We start from the raw sequence: 15,906 nt of genomic DNA on the forward strand, positions 1-15,906 counted from the left end.
AGCCAAAGAATAAAGATGCATTATATACTTTCAAAGGAGCAACAGTAAGATTTGATTATTTTGCATCAAAATTCTGGAAGCTGCAGACATTGAATGACCTTCATTAAGGTGGTGAAAGAAAAAAAAAACCTGCAAATGTCAATCTATCTCCAACAAAAATACCCTTTAAAATACAAAAGCAGGGAGGGTAAAATGGGAGACTGGGATTGACATATAAACACTTTTATATATAAAATAGATAATTAATGAGATCCTACTGTATAGCACAGGGAACTCTACTCAAAACTTTGTAATGGCCTATATGGGAAAAGAATCTTAAAAAGAATGGGTATATATATATGTATAACTGATTCACTTTGCTCTACACCCAAAACTAGCACAACATTGTAAATCAACTATACTCCAGTAAAAACTTTTGAAAATATGAAAGCAAAATAATGACATTTTTCAGACAAAAAAAGGAAAAAAGAAAAACCCAAACTGCAGCCAAAATATTATCCTACTGGAGATGGATGGTCAAATAAACTAATGGAATCAAATAGAGAGTCCACATATAGACCCACATATATACAAACAACTGATTTTTATTAAAATGACAAAGCATATTCAATGGGGAAAGGAAAATATCCTCAATAAATGGTGCTAGAAAAATTGGATATCCATATGAGAAGTAAAGGACCTCAATCCCTACCTCACACTACACACAAAACTCAATTTGAGTCAGGGCTTCCTTGGTGGCTCAGAGGGTTAAAGCGGCTGCCTGCAATGTGGGAGACCTGGGTTTGATCCCTGGGTTGGGAAGATCCCCTGGAGAAGGAAATGGCAACCCACTCCAGTATTCTTGCCTGGATCCCATGGATGGAGAAGCCTGGTGGGCTACAGCCCATGGGGTTGCAAAGAGTCGGACACGACTGAGCGACTTCACTTCACTTCATAGGTTGAGACTTAAGAGCTAAAATAATAAAACTACTAGAAGTGCTAGGAGAATATTTTTGTGACCTCTGAGTATGCAGAGAATTCTTAGGGAGTATCCAGAAAGTATAAACCATAAAAGATTGATTAATTGGACTTCATCAAAATTAAAAATTTCTATTCATCGAAGCACCATGAAGAAAATAGGCAAGGGACTTCCATGGTGGTCCAGTGACTAGGACTCCAAGCTCCCAATGCAGGGGGCCTGAGTTCGGTTCCCTGGACCAGGAACTAGGTCCCACATGCTGAAACTAAGAGTCCACATGCCACAAGGAAGATTGAAGATCCTGCATGCTGCAACTAAAACCTGATCCAGCCAAATAAAATAAAATAAATATTAGTGAAAAAAGCCAGGGGAAGATCAAGAGGCCAGTCTCCAAGATGGTGCCGAAGAAAGACAAGAAGCCCAAGAAAGTCAACCTGGAAATTTAATTTGAACCTTACTCACAGAGTCAAAAGATAGAACTTTTGACTCTGGAAATTTTGAACGTTTCTATAGGAGAAGGTTAAAGTGAATGGAAAGATTAGAGATCTTGGGAATGTTACTCACATTGAATCCTTCAAGAATAAAATCACAGTTGTTTCTCAGAAACAGTTCTCTAAAAGGAATTTATAATACTTTACCAAGAAATACCTTAAAAAAGAACAATCTTCGTGATTGGTTTCATGTGGTTGCATCTGAGAAGGAGACTTATGAACTTTGTTACTTCCAGATTAGTCAAGATGAAGATGAATCTGACTGTGAAGACTAGATGAAGCCATCCTTTATAGGGCTTTTCTTGCTAAAAAAAAATAAATGAAACCTACAAGAGAAGCATCTTGAAATGGACCTTTAGTTTATCAGTGAATAAAAAAACATGACTCTGTATGTGAAGCATTCAGGTCCTTAAGTGTATATTGTTTATACGGTGCTGGCTTTACTTTAATACTTTTAAATTTTTTGTTAGATTATAGTTGATTTACAATGTTGTGTTAGTTCCAGGTGTACCGCGAAGTGAATCAGTTACATATATGTCCACTTCTTTTTAAAGAGTCTTTTCCCGTATAGGCCATTACAGAGTACCGAGTGGAGTTCTCTGTGCTATATAGCAGGTTCTTATTAGTTATCTAATTTATATATAGTAGTGTATATGTCAGTCTCAACCTCCCAATTTATCCCTCCCTCCTTATCACCTGGTAGCCATAAGCTTGTTTTCTACATCTACGACTCTACTTTTGTTTTGTAAATAAACTTTTATAGTGTCCCCCACTCCTGTTTAAATACTTTCTGTAAGCAATATTTAAATAGCTTATAGCTACTGGAATTTTCAGGATTTCTCAAATGTACTGATTTTACAGATTTCCTTAAGTTAAAGTATATAGTGAAAAAATGAAGCACAATTTTGGGTACAACTTTGATTAATGAAATATTTAAATTATCTTGACAGTCTCAAAAAAAAAAGCTGGGGGCAGTGGACAACAAAAATTAAAGAAAAATAGGCAAGCCAAATTGGGAGTAATATTCACAATACATATATATGATAAAGGGGCTGATTCATGTCAATGTATGACAAAACCCACTGAAATGTTGTGAAGTAATTAGCCTCCAACTAATAAAAAAATAAATAAATAAATAAAAAATTATGATAAAGGGCTTTTTTATCCACAGTGTACAAAAATTCTTACAACACAATGATAAAAATAAAAGCAACAACACAATTTTTTTAAATGGGTAAAAAATTCAAAACATTTCACCAAACATAGTGAAATACAGCTAGTCAACTTAGATGAAAAAGTGCTCAAAAACATTAGTCATCATGGAAATGCTAATTAAAGCAATTAGGCACCAACACAATAAGGGAAATCATACATACCTGATACAATGGGTAAAATGAAATAGATTTACAATAGTTTACAATACTAAAGTATAAGATGTGGAGCAACTAGGTCTCTCACATATTGCTGCTGGAAGTCTAAAATGTAGCAATAACATTGGAAAACTGATGGTTTCCTAAAAAGTTAAGGATACAACTACCTTATGACTCAACAATTCTACTCCTAGAAAAATAAAAAAGCCTGTGTCCACAAAAAGTCTAGTATAAGAATGTTCATAGCAGTTTTAGTCTTAAAAGTCCCAAACTGGAAGTAACCCAGATGCCCATCAAAAGGAGAATAAACAAGCTGTGTTATAGTCATACTATGAAATACTATTGAGCACTAAAAAGGATACAAGTGATAACACAGATGAATCTCAAAAATTTTATTCTGATTGAAAGAAGCCAGGCACATAAAAACACATTCTATTATTATTCCATTCATATGAAATTCTAGAATAGACAAAATTAACATAATTATAAAAATTGGAACTGTAGTTGCTTCTGGAGAGGCGAGAGATTATGAAGGAGCACAGGGGACATTCTGAGGCGAACAAATGTCTGTTTCCAACAAAACTGATTAAAGAGCCCATTGAAGATCTATGATTTTCACTAAATATAATTTATACCTCAAAAAACATGCTTATTGAAGGCATTTAAAATTATGAACAAGCCAAGGATGAATAATATCCACACCTCTGTTCAACCTTAGCATTAGGATAATACAAATTAAAAAGTGAAGAAAGAGATTTAAGGTTTGGAGAAGAAGAGAAAAAATATAATTATTTTCAAAGGATAAATGTGATCATATGCATAGAAAACTCAACAGAATATCTGATAATTTTTTACATTAGTAAACCCAGTTGCAATAATAACAAAATTTCTTTAATTTTTATTTATTTTTTAATTAATTAATTTATTTATTTTACTTTACAACATTGTATTGGTTTTGTCATACATTGACTTGAATCCTCCATGGGTGTACATGTGTTCCCCATCCTGAATCCTCCTCCCACCTCCCTCCCCCATCCCATCCCTCTGGGTCTTCCCAGTGCACCAGCCCTGTATCATACATCGAACCTGGATTGGAGATTCGGTTCACATATGATAATTTACATGTTTCAATGCCATTTTCCCATATCATCCTGCCCTCGCCCTCTCCCACAGAGTCCAAGAGACTGTTCAATACATCTGTGTCTCTCTTGCTATCTCGCATACAGGGTTATCATTACCATCTTCTAAATTCCATATATATGCATTAGTATACTGTATTGGTGTTTTTCTTTCTGACTTACTTCACTCTGTATAATAGGCTCCAGTTTCATCCACCTCATTAGAACTGATTCAAATGTATTCTCTTTAATGGCTGATTAATATTCCATTGTGTATATGTACCATAGCTTTCTTATCCATTCATTTGCTGATGGACATCTAGGTTGCTCCCATGTCCTGGCTATTATAAACAGTGCTGCGATGAACATTGGGGTACAAGTGTCTCTTTAAATTCTGGTTTCCTCAGTGTGTATGCCCAGCAGTGGGATTGCTGGGTCATATGGCAGTTCTATTTCCAGTTTTTTAAGGAATCTCCACACTGTTCTCCATAGTGGCTGTACTAGTTTGCATTCCCACCAACAGTGTAAGAGAGTTCCCTCTTTTCCACACCCTCTCCAGCATTTATTGCTTATAGACTTTTGGATAGCAGCCATTCTGATCGGCATGAGCTGGTACCTCATTGTGGTTTTGATTTGCATTTCTCTGATAATGAGTGATGTTGAGCATCTTTTCATGTGTTTGTTAGTCATCTGTATGTCTTCTTTGGAGAAATGTCTGTTTAGTTCTTTGGCCCACTTTTTGATTGGGTCATTTATTTTTCTGGAACTGAGCTGCAGGAGTTGCTTGTATATTTTTGAGATTAATTATTTGCCTGTTGCTTCATTTGCTATTATTTTCTCCCATTCTGAAGGCTGTCTTTTCACCTTGCTTATAGTTTCCTTTGTTGTGCAGAAGCTTTTAATTTTAATTAGGTCCCATTTGTTTATTTTTGCTTTTATTTCCAATATTCTGGGAGGTGGGTCATAGAGGATCCTGCTGTGGTTTATGTTGGAGAGTATTTTGCCTATGTTTTCCCCTAGGAGTTTTATAGTTTCTGGTCTTACATTTAGATCTTTAATCCATTTTGAGTTTATTTTTGTGTATGATGTTAGAAAGTGTCCTAGTTTCATTCTTTTAAAAGTGGTTGACCAGTTTTCCCAGCACCACTTGTTAAAGAGATTGTCTTTTCTCCATTGTATATTCTTGCCTCCTTTGTCAAAGATAAGGTGTCCATAGGTGCATGGATTTATCTCTGGGCTTTCTATTTTGTTCCATTGATCTATATTTCTGTCTTTGTGCCAGTACCACACTGTCTTGATGACTGTGGCTTTGTAGTAGAGACTGAAGTCAGGCAGGTTGATTCCTCCAGTTCCATTCTTCTTTCTCAAGATTGCTTTGGCTATTTGAGGTTTTTTGTATTTCCATACAAATTGTGGAATTATTTGTTCTAGTTCTCTGAAAAATACCGTTGGTAACTTGATAGGGATTGCATTGAATCTATCGATTGCTTTGGGTAGTATACTCATTTTCACTGTATTGATTCTTCCAGTCCACGAACACGGTATATTTCTCCATCTATTTGTGTCCTCTTTGATTTCTTTCATCAGTGTTTTGTAGTTTTCTATATATAGGTCTTTTGTTTCTTTAGGTAGATTTATTCCTAAGTATTTCATTCTTTTCATTGCAATGGTGAATGGAATTGTTTCCTTAATTTCTGTTTTCTCATTGTTAATGTATAGGAATGCAAGGGATTTCTGTGTGTTAATTTTATATCCTGCAACTTTACTATATTAATTGATTAGCTCTAGTAATTTTCTGGAAGAGTCTTTAAACTCTGCAAACAGGGAGAGTTTTACTTCTTCTTTTCCAATCTGTATTCCTTTTATTTCTTTTTCTACTCTGATTGCTGTGGCCAAAACTTCCAAAACTATGCTGAATAGTAGTGGTGAGAGTGGGCACCCTTGTCTTGTTCCTGACTTTAGGGGAAATGCTTTCAATTTTCCACCATTGAGGATAATGTTTGCTGAGGGTTTGTCATATATAGCTTTTATTAATTTGAGGTATGCTCCTTCTATTCCTGCTTTCTGGAGGGTTTTTATCATAAATGGATGTTGAATTTTGTCAAAGTCTTTCTCTGCATCTATTGAGATAATCATATGTTTTTTACCTTTCAATTTGTTAATGTGGTGTATTACATTGATTGGTTTGCAGATATTGAAGAATCCTTGCATCCCTGGGATAAAGCCCACTTGGTCATGATATATGATCTTTTTAATACGTTGTTGGATTCTGTTTGCTAGAATTTTGTTAAGGATTTTTGCATCTATGTTCATCAGTGATATTGGCCTATAGTTTTCTTTTTTTGTGGCATCTTTGTCTGGTTTTGGTATTAAGGTGATGGTGGCCTCATAGAATGAGTTTGGAAGTTTAACTTTCTCTGCAATTTTCTGGAAGAGTTTGAGTGAGATAGGTGTTAGTTCTTTTCTAAATTTTTGGTAGAATTCAGCTGTGAAGCCGTCTGGTCCTGGGCTTTTGTTTGTTGGAAGAGTTCTGATTACAGTTTCAATTTCTGTGCTTGTGATGGGTCTGTTGAGATTTTCTATTTCTTCCTGGTTCAATTTTGGAAAGTTGTACTTTTCTAAGAATTTGTCCATTCCTTCCAAGTTGTCCATTTTATTTGCATATAGTTACTGATAATAGTCTCTTATGATTCTTTGTATTTCTGTGTTGTCTGTTGTGATCTATCCATTTTCATTTCTAATTTTGTTGATTTGATTTTTCTTCCTTTGTTTCTTGATGAGTCTGGCTAATGGTTTGTCAATTTTATTTACCTTCTCAAAGAACCAGCTTTTGGTTTTGTTGATTTTTGCTATGGTCTCTTTTGCTTCTTTAGCATTTATTTCTGCCCTAATTTTTAAGATTTCTTTTGTTCTACTAACCCTGGGGTTCATAATTTCTTCCTTTTCAAGTTGCTTTAGGTATAGAGTTAAGTTATTTATTTGACTTTTTTCTTGTTTCTTGAGGTAAGCCTGTATTGCTATGAACCTTCCCCTTAGCACTGCTTTTACAGTGTCCCATTGGTTTGGGGTTGTTGTGTTTTCATTTTCATTCATTTCTATGCATATTTTGATTTCTTTTTTGATTTCTTCTGTGATTTATTGGTTGTTCAGCAGCGTGTTGTTCAGCCTCCATATGTTGGGATTTTTAATAGTTTTTCTCCTGTAATTGACATCTAATCTTAGTGCATTGTGGTCAGAAAAGATGCTTGGAATGATTTCAATTTTTTTGAATTTACCAAGGCTAGATATATGGCCCAGGATGTGATCTATCCTGGAGAAGTTCCGTGTGCGCTTGAGAAAAAGGTGAAATTCATTGTTTTGGGGTGAAATGTCCTATAGAGATCAATTAGGTCTAGCTGGACCATTGTGTCATTTAAAGTTTGTGTTTCCTTGTTAATTTTATGTTTAGTTTATCTATCCATAGGTGTGAGTGGAGTATTAAAGTCTCCCACTATTATTGTGTTATTGTTAATTTGCCCTTTCATACCTGTTAGCATTTTTCTTACATATTGTGGTGCACCTATGTTGGGTGCATATATATTTATGATTGTTGTATCTTCTTCTTGGATTGATCCTTTGATCATTATGTAGTGTCCATCTTTGTCTCTTTTCACAGCCGTTGTTTAAAGTCTATTTTATCTAATATGAGTATTGCTACTCCTGCTTTCTTTTGGTCTCTATTTGCATGGAATATCTTTTTCCAGCCCTTCACTTTCAGTCTGTATGTGTCCCTTGTTTTGAGGTGGGTCTCTTGTAGATAACATATATAGGGGTCTTGTTTTTGTATCCATTCAGCCAGTCTTTGTCTTTTGGTTGGAATAATAACAAAATTTTAAAGTCAGTAGCATTCCTCTATATCATTTGTTAACAATCTGACTATGTAATACAAACTTAGATAACATTCACAGTAGCAATAAAAACTATATAATATTTATAGAAATTAGTCTATCAAAGAATGTACAAGAAAAGCTTTAAATCTCTAATGAAGGACATAAATAAAGACCAGGATGTTTGGAAAGATATACCATGTTAAAGAGGGGGATATTTTAACACCACAAAGATGTAAATTATCCTTCAAATTAATCAATACTTTGAGTATAATTTCTATCAGAAATAATCTAGAAACTTAACATATTGACTCTGAAATGTATAGGAAAGACTAGAAGATCATAGGTAACTAAAAAAACTTTGAGGAAAAGCACAGATTCTCCCTAATGTATATTTACGTATTATACAAAACTGTAGTACCATTGTAGAACTGGAGTGGAGGCAAATAAATAGGTCAATGGAACAGAAATGGATGTCAATAAATTTTAAGTATGACAAAGATGGAATCAGAAATCAGTGAAAAAGTAATGAATTTTGAGAATATTGACTCATTTTGAGGATTATAATAAAAGATCTCTATACCTCTAAAGATGAATTATTTAGATATATATAAAATCTAAGTGTGGAAAGTATAATATATATACCACATCTTGTGACCTTGGGATGGGAAACTTAAACAAGATCCCCAAGGTAGAAAATTTAATCTGGAAAAAATTGATGACTTATCTACATCAGCATAAAGGATTTCTGCTCAGTGAAGGACACCATCAACAAAGTTAACAGCGGAGTCATGGAGAGAAGATCATTTCAACATTTAAAACTGATGAGGCAGCAATATCTTCTAGACCCTACCAGGACCTCTAACAAGTAACAAGAAAATAATAGGAACCAGAATAAAAATGGACAAAGTACGTGAGATTGTTAGTCATTAGTTCCATTCACCAAATATTTTTCTTTTTTTGTTGTTTATTTTTTATTAATTTTTATTGGAGTATAGTTGATTTACATTGTTGTGTTAGTTTCTGCTATACAGCAAAGTGAATCAGTTATACATATATCCACTCTATTTAGACACTTTTCCCATATAGATCATTACAGAGTATTGAGTTCCCTGTGCTATACAGTAGGCTCTTATTCAGTTCAGTCAGTCCAGTCACTAAGTCATGTCTGACTCTTTGAGACCCCATGGACTGCAGCACGCCAGGCTTCCCTGTCCATCATAACTCCCAGAGCTTGCTCAAACTCACGTCCATCGAGTTGGTGATGCCATCCAACCACCTCATCCTCTGTTGTTCCCTTCTCCTGCCTTCAATCTTTCCCAGCATCTGGGTCTTTTCCAATGTCAGTTCTTTGCATCAGGTGGCCAAGGTATTTTTATTAATTATCTATTTTATATATAGTAGTGTATGTATGTCAGTGCCAATACATTTCTGTCAACTTTTACAAAAACCTTCATTTCTACCTGAACCAATGGGCCCTTAAAAAAAAAAAAAGTTCTAATTATTGAAGCAATAGTTTTGTGAGAAAAGTTGGAAGGTGAAGAACAGATGCAAAGGAGGAAATGACTTCTTAGAGATAAGTCTGGTGAACAGTTTTTCACCAAATGTTTCTCATTTTCCTCCTGGGTTTGTGGTATGATTACACTTTCCTGTCTCCAAGAAGTTAGGTGTGACATGTAACTTGCTTAGTTTCGGTAAAATTTCTTTGGAAGTGACGAGTGTCACTTAGCAGAAACTTAAGCAGAAACTTAAAGTCCTTAAATGGTTCTTCAGAAGCAGAGCTGTTGTGTTTACCATATTTTTTCCCCCTTTGGTGTCGTGACAGGCAATATTAGTGATGGTGGTGATTCCACTAGCCTGGGTTTCTGAGCTGCTCTGATAAGTGGAGACTCCTGCTGACTCGCAGTGACCCAGAAATACTGCTTTGTAGCTTGGAACTGTTAAGATTTCATGGTTGTCTGTCATATCAGCGTAATTTAGTTTATCCTGACTGATACAGAAGTGGGGTCCTACCAAACAATATTAGCTAAAATTTGTGCAAAAACTTAGAAACTGGTCAACAGATGGTGAGGACACTGTGAGCACGTGTTTGAAGATAGCAGTTTGTGTTATTTTGTGGCAAACTATTGGGTAAAATTGCTACCTGCAATAACTTGGAAGGTAGGTCCTTACACCTAATATACTTTTAACCTGAGGGGAAAAGAAGATAGTAGCAAGCATTAGTTTCTGTTGACTGCGTTTGAAATAATCTCAGAAAATAATTGACATATTTCTAAGCAGGAATGGAAGGAAATTGAGGGGGGTCAGAAAATTGGGCTCTTGTGCAGTTGGAAGTGATAACTGCTTCTCAATCCTAACAAGTAAAAGGAAAATGAGAAGGACTTGACAGGTCAAAAGCCAATTAACAACTCACTATTGGGACTTTCCTGGTGGTCCAGTGGCTAAGACTCTGAGCTTCCAATGCAGGGGGCCCAGGTTTGATCCCTGGTCAGGAAACTAGATCATAAATACTGCACAACCAGATAAACAATTAAAAAAAAAAAAAGCTCATCTTTTGGTCAAGGATCAAGTCAAGTTTATGGCCATTTCATCCAGTGATAAAAACTTTTGAATGGATGAAGATGTATCAATTTGAGGGTCTAACTAAAGGAGAGGTGTCCAGTAACTCCTTCTGATTGGACAAAAGAGGTCTCAGGAAAGAGTCTAAATGTGCAGCTCTTCCACAAAAGCTGAATACCTTATTTGCAATTAAGTGAAAGGGAAGGGATGGGGAACTGGATGAGAAAAAAATAATGTAGCAAATCCAAGTTCATTTAGAAAATAACTATGGATGAGCTCTGTCATATGGAACTGACTGGAATCAAATAAATATTAAGGCTACTAAGTTTTACAAAGCATTTTATTGCCAAAAAAATTTAAGTGTAAACTTTAAAAGTCTGTGACCCTTTGAACCTTAAAATGACTCTAGGGCCTGCAACCATCAATGGAAATGTGTTGATGCCTACATCAGATAAGGCCAAAGAAGATGATGGAGAGGGAAGAATCTTCCAGAAGGTAGAACCAGGGGTTGCAAAGAGTAAAGGACAAGGTAGCTACCCTCATGGAAGGAAACCAGGGTCAAAACAAGGAACATATGCATCCCTGGAATAGAAGGTGGGTATGACTGTATGGAATATACAGAAAACCAAAATATGTTACCCCAAAACATGCCACTTTGGCAAAAGGACTGAATTGAGCTGAAGTCAGTGGAGAAGAAGCAAATACAAAAATAGTTCCCTGCCCTCTTTCTACTTGCCTTAAAGCAGGATATAAATTTTCAGTGGTGTCCCCTCTCCTTCTTTATGAATAAGAACAAAAATTAATCACCAGAGGTAACTTTAGATCCTATCAGTCTGGAAACACCAGAGGAATCTACATAATAAATTTACTAACTAGCCTCTGCCTACCATTAATTCCCTGTATATTTACCTTCCTGCAGTTTTCTCTGGGAAGCCTAAGAAATTACTTCCTTTGTTCTGTCATTTTTCTATGAATTTATTGTTCTTTGCTGAAGATGCTATATAAGCTGAACTTCTAAGCCCCCTCCCTGAGTTACTCTGAGTTTCTCCCATGTATATGTATGAAATATTCATGGGAATAACCTTCTATTTGTTTTTCTTTTGTTAATCCGTCTTTTGTTACAGGGGCCCCAGCGAGAACCTAAAAGAGTAGATGGAAAAAATTTCCCTACTTAACAATATTTAGACAATTCCCTTAGGTTGAGAGCGGTGTATCTTATGAAGAGAAAAAAAAACCCCACTGAATATTTGTTGACTAGAAGGACAGATGATGCTTGGTTACAAAATATTTTCAGTTCTCCTTCTGGACAGTAGGATTGTACTTTCCCATATTCTTGAAGTTAAATGTGGTCATGTAACTAGTTATGGCCAAGAAATGTGAGTGGAAATGATTTGTATCATTTCTGGGTGGACGCTCCAAAGCCAATGCATGATTCATCATGTTCTCTTTTCCTCTAGGATAATGACTGGCAGTGTCCAAGATTATGACTGCTTCAACACCCCTGGTCCCCGAGTGGCTAAGGACTAGAGCTCCTCTGACAACCACTATGGACAGGTAGCGAAGACAGATAATAAACATTTCTTTTTTTAAGCCAACAAAATTTTTTGAGTATCATAATCTAGGATATCCTGATGAACAGGCAATTTGCAGATGGGAAAATCCAAGTGGTTAACCTGTAGATGGGAAGAGATGCTCAAGAAACATAAATTAAAACAGCAATGAAATACTACTTCATGTCCCTCAATGGGCAAAAATTAGAAAATATAAAAATAGCAAATATTGAAATACATGGGGAAATAATCCCTATGAGGTATTTGTGGAAGTAGACAGTTGGAGGGAACCTAGGTATTCAACATTAAAGAATAAATAAACAAATGGAGTGAAGCATTTGCTGGACTACCAGATTGCATTCTAAAGAATTAATTGTATATTTATAGAATAGGGTGGGTATATATTTAAAACAGTGTTGACTGAAAAAAGAAACAAATCTTTTTAGTACCATTTACGTAAGTTAAAAATACATAAGCGCTTAGTCATTCATTCCTGTCTGACTCTTTGAGACCCTTTGGATTGTAACCTGCCAGGCTCCTCTGTCTATGGAATTTTTCAGGTAAGAATTCTGGAATGGGTTGCCATTTTCCTCCTCCAGGGGATCTTCCTGACCCAGGGATCAAACTCATGTCTTCTATGTTTCCTGCATTGCAGGTGGTTTCTTTACCCCCTGAGCCATCAGGGAAGCCCTAAAAATATATGAAGTAAAAATACATTCTTCCTGTAAAGAATAGGCGTTGATGGGACTTCCCTGGTGTTCCAGTGGTTAACACTCTATTCTTCCACTGCAGGGGGTGTGGGTTTGACCCCTAGTGGAGGAACTAAGGTCCTGCATGCTGCCTGGAATGACCAAAAAATTAAAAAAGAAAAAAAGTTGGAATATTGCATGAAGACCAAAATAAATAATAGTAATAGTAGTACCAATAGTAGTACCAATAGATGATGATGATGCAATATTGTAGACTGATGATAACTGGTTACTGTGAACTGAGGATTAATTCAGTCTGATGCACCAAAGGCCCATGAAAGAAAAGCTCAGTTAACGAAGATGGCATGCAATTGATGGAGAAAGCACAGCACAGAAAATCACATGCTAAGCAAATCTAGCAGTGATTGAAGACATAAGTTAGAGATGTGTTTTTCTCAAAAAGCTTCAAGGAGTTAACAAGGGCAGAGAGCATGAGTGGACCATGGATAACTAATTAAAGGTCTGCCCTGGAAAACTCAGCCAGTCATCATCTCCTCTATATATAGAGCAGCCGGCTGCAGTGTTTGGCCTCAGGATAAAGCCATGATTACCACTCTCTAATCAAAATGGAAAATCTGCCTGAAGGGGACTCCCAGTCGGGTCTTGGGATCAGAGAATCAGATTACGTGGAAGACAATTCTTTAAATTCACAACATAAATGGAGGAAAGAAGAAAATTTTAAATGCAGTCCACTCATGATTAAAATAAAGCACTCACCTTGAGTAAAGTCTTTCCTTTTTTAGCCACTTTATAAACTTTTCTGACTGTTTCTTACCTAGAGCCTTTCATCAGTCCTGCAGTGAAGGAGAGATAGCAGTTGTGGAAATATAGCTTCAATTATTAAGAGAATGACTATAAGCTATATATTAACCTAGTCTTGCATTAAAAATATAAATAGATAATTAAGAATCATTAGACATTAGGAAAACCAACAGCATGGAAGAGAAGAACCAAGATGAACAAATAGGACATTCAACCCTAGAAGAAACAAAGTTAATTTAGGAAACAGAACTTAAAAAAAATTTTAAGTAAATTACTGTTCTCGAAGACAGTCAAGCAAACTGCATCTATAAAGTAAGAATATGTGGCTATGAAAAGGTGGCAATAGAAGAACAAAACAGTATTACTGACATGCATTAAAAAACAGAAAAAAAATATCAGGCAGGCATCCAATGTTGTTTTCCATATAAAACATTATTTCATTTCTAAGAAACAGAAATGGGCTTAAGCAATAAGGAAACAGAAAGTCCAGATGTAGGGGTTCCAGAATTAGTTGATTTATTAACTACATGACACCATCTAGAGCCCAGGTTCTTTCCATATCTGTGTTCTTCCATCTCTTCGTCTCAAACTGATAGCAAGATGACTGCCACAATTTTAGATGTTTTCCTGTGTTTCTTTCCTCTTAGGAATAAGAAAATCTTTACCAGAAACCTTTCATTAATTTATCCTTATGTTTCATTTCCCAAAACTGAGTCACATTTCTGAGCCAATCACTAGCAAAATGAAAGAGATTATTATTTTTTCACCTGCTAATGCTTAACTAACCAACATTTCTTTTTTTAATAGAGGAAAATTGCTTTACAACGTTGTGTTGGTTTCGCCATACAACAATGTGAAACAGTCAGAATTATATATATGCCCTCCTCTGAAGCCTCTCTCACCACCCCACCATCCCACCCCTCTAGGTTGTCACAGAGCACGAGGGTGGGCTCTCTGTGTAATATAGCAGCTTCCTACTAGCTATCTATTTTACACATGATAGTGTATATACGTCACTGCTACTTTCTCAGTTTGTCCCATCCTCTCCTTCCCCTGCTGTGTACACAAGTCCATTCTCTATATCTGTGTCTCCGTTCCATGCCTGCAAATACATTCATCAGTCCTATTTTTCTAGATTCCCTATATATACGTTAATATGCAATATTTGTTTTTCTCTTTCTGACTTACTTCACTCTGTATAACAGGCTCTAAGTTCATCCACCTCACTACAGCTGACTCAAATTCGTTCTTTTTTATGGATGAGTAATATTCCATTGTATACATGTACCACAACTTCTTTATCCATTCATCTGTCAGTGGACATCTGGGTTGCTTCCACATCCTGGCTATTGTATATAATGCTGCAACGAACATTTGGGGTACATGTATGTTTTTGAATTGTGGTTTTCTCAGGGTATATGCTCAACAGTGGGATTGCTGGGTCATTGTTATTCACTAGCTAAGTTATGTCTGACTCTTTGTGACCCCATGGACTGCAGCATGCCAGTCTTCTTTGTCCTTTGCTATCTCCAGGAGTTTGCTCACATTCATGCCCATTGAGTTGGTGATGCTGTCTACTGCCCTCTTCTCCTTTTGTCTTCAATCTTCCCTGGCATCAGGGTCTTTACCAATGAGTCAGCTCTTTGTATCAGGTGGCCAAAGTATTGGAGCTTCAACTTCAGCATCAGTCCTTTCAATGAATATTCAGGGTTGATTTCCTTTAGAATTGACTTGTTTGATCTCCTTGCAGTCCAAGGGACTCTCAAGAGTCTTCTCTGGCACCGCAATTTGAAAGCATCAATTCTTTAGTGCTCAACCTTCTTTATGGTTTGTATCACTGATCTTGTAAAGAAGGAAATATAAGTTGAACACACAGCATAGGACTGAGAGAAGGGAAACAAACATTGTGAGTCCTAAAATTTCCCCAGCTTACTGCCCTGATGAAATTTTCTGAGTGCAGGAAGGGAGGACTCAACCAGAATTGGTATTGCCAAATTGAAGAGTCAGAGATTTGAATTTGGAAAGGCTGTCATGGCTAGAATTTGTGGGGTACTATACTGGAAAGGAGGAACATTTCTGTTCCTCCTCTAGAGCAAACAGAAAGCTCTAGAGCAGGGAGCCCTAAACTTCAGTCTGCAGACCAGTACTGGTCTGAGGCCTGTTAGGAACTGGGCTGCATAGCAGAAGGTGAGTGGTGGGTGAGGGAGTGAAGCTTCATATGCTGCTCCCCATTGCTCCCCATCATTCGCATTACCACCTGAACACTGGTCCCCAGCTGTTTTCCATAAAACCTGTCCCTGGTATCAAAAAAGTTGGGGACTGCTGCTCTAGGATCAGCAGAAGGATAGTTGAGACTAGTCTCTGGCTGAGTCTAAGCTGTACATGACTGGGGTGAAATCAGAAGGTTGGTAAAAGAACCACTGGAAAACAATATGCTGAATAGTTCCTGGAGCTCACACACAGCTGGGACTAGTTTTTGTTCT

General features: G+C 36.4%; 1 pseudogene; it reads left to right on the forward strand.

Moving 5' to 3' along the window:
- Window positions 1-1,353: 1,353 nt before the first annotated feature.
- Window positions 1,354-1,724, forward strand: LOC122704429 (annotated as a pseudogene).
- The last annotated feature ends 14,182 nt before the right edge of the window (window positions 1,725-15,906 follow it).

This window comes from Cervus elaphus, chromosome 12 (genome assembly GCF_910594005.1).
Source record: "Cervus elaphus chromosome 12, mCerEla1.1, whole genome shotgun sequence".
NCBI lineage: Eukaryota > Metazoa > Chordata > Mammalia > Artiodactyla > Cervidae > Cervus > Cervus elaphus.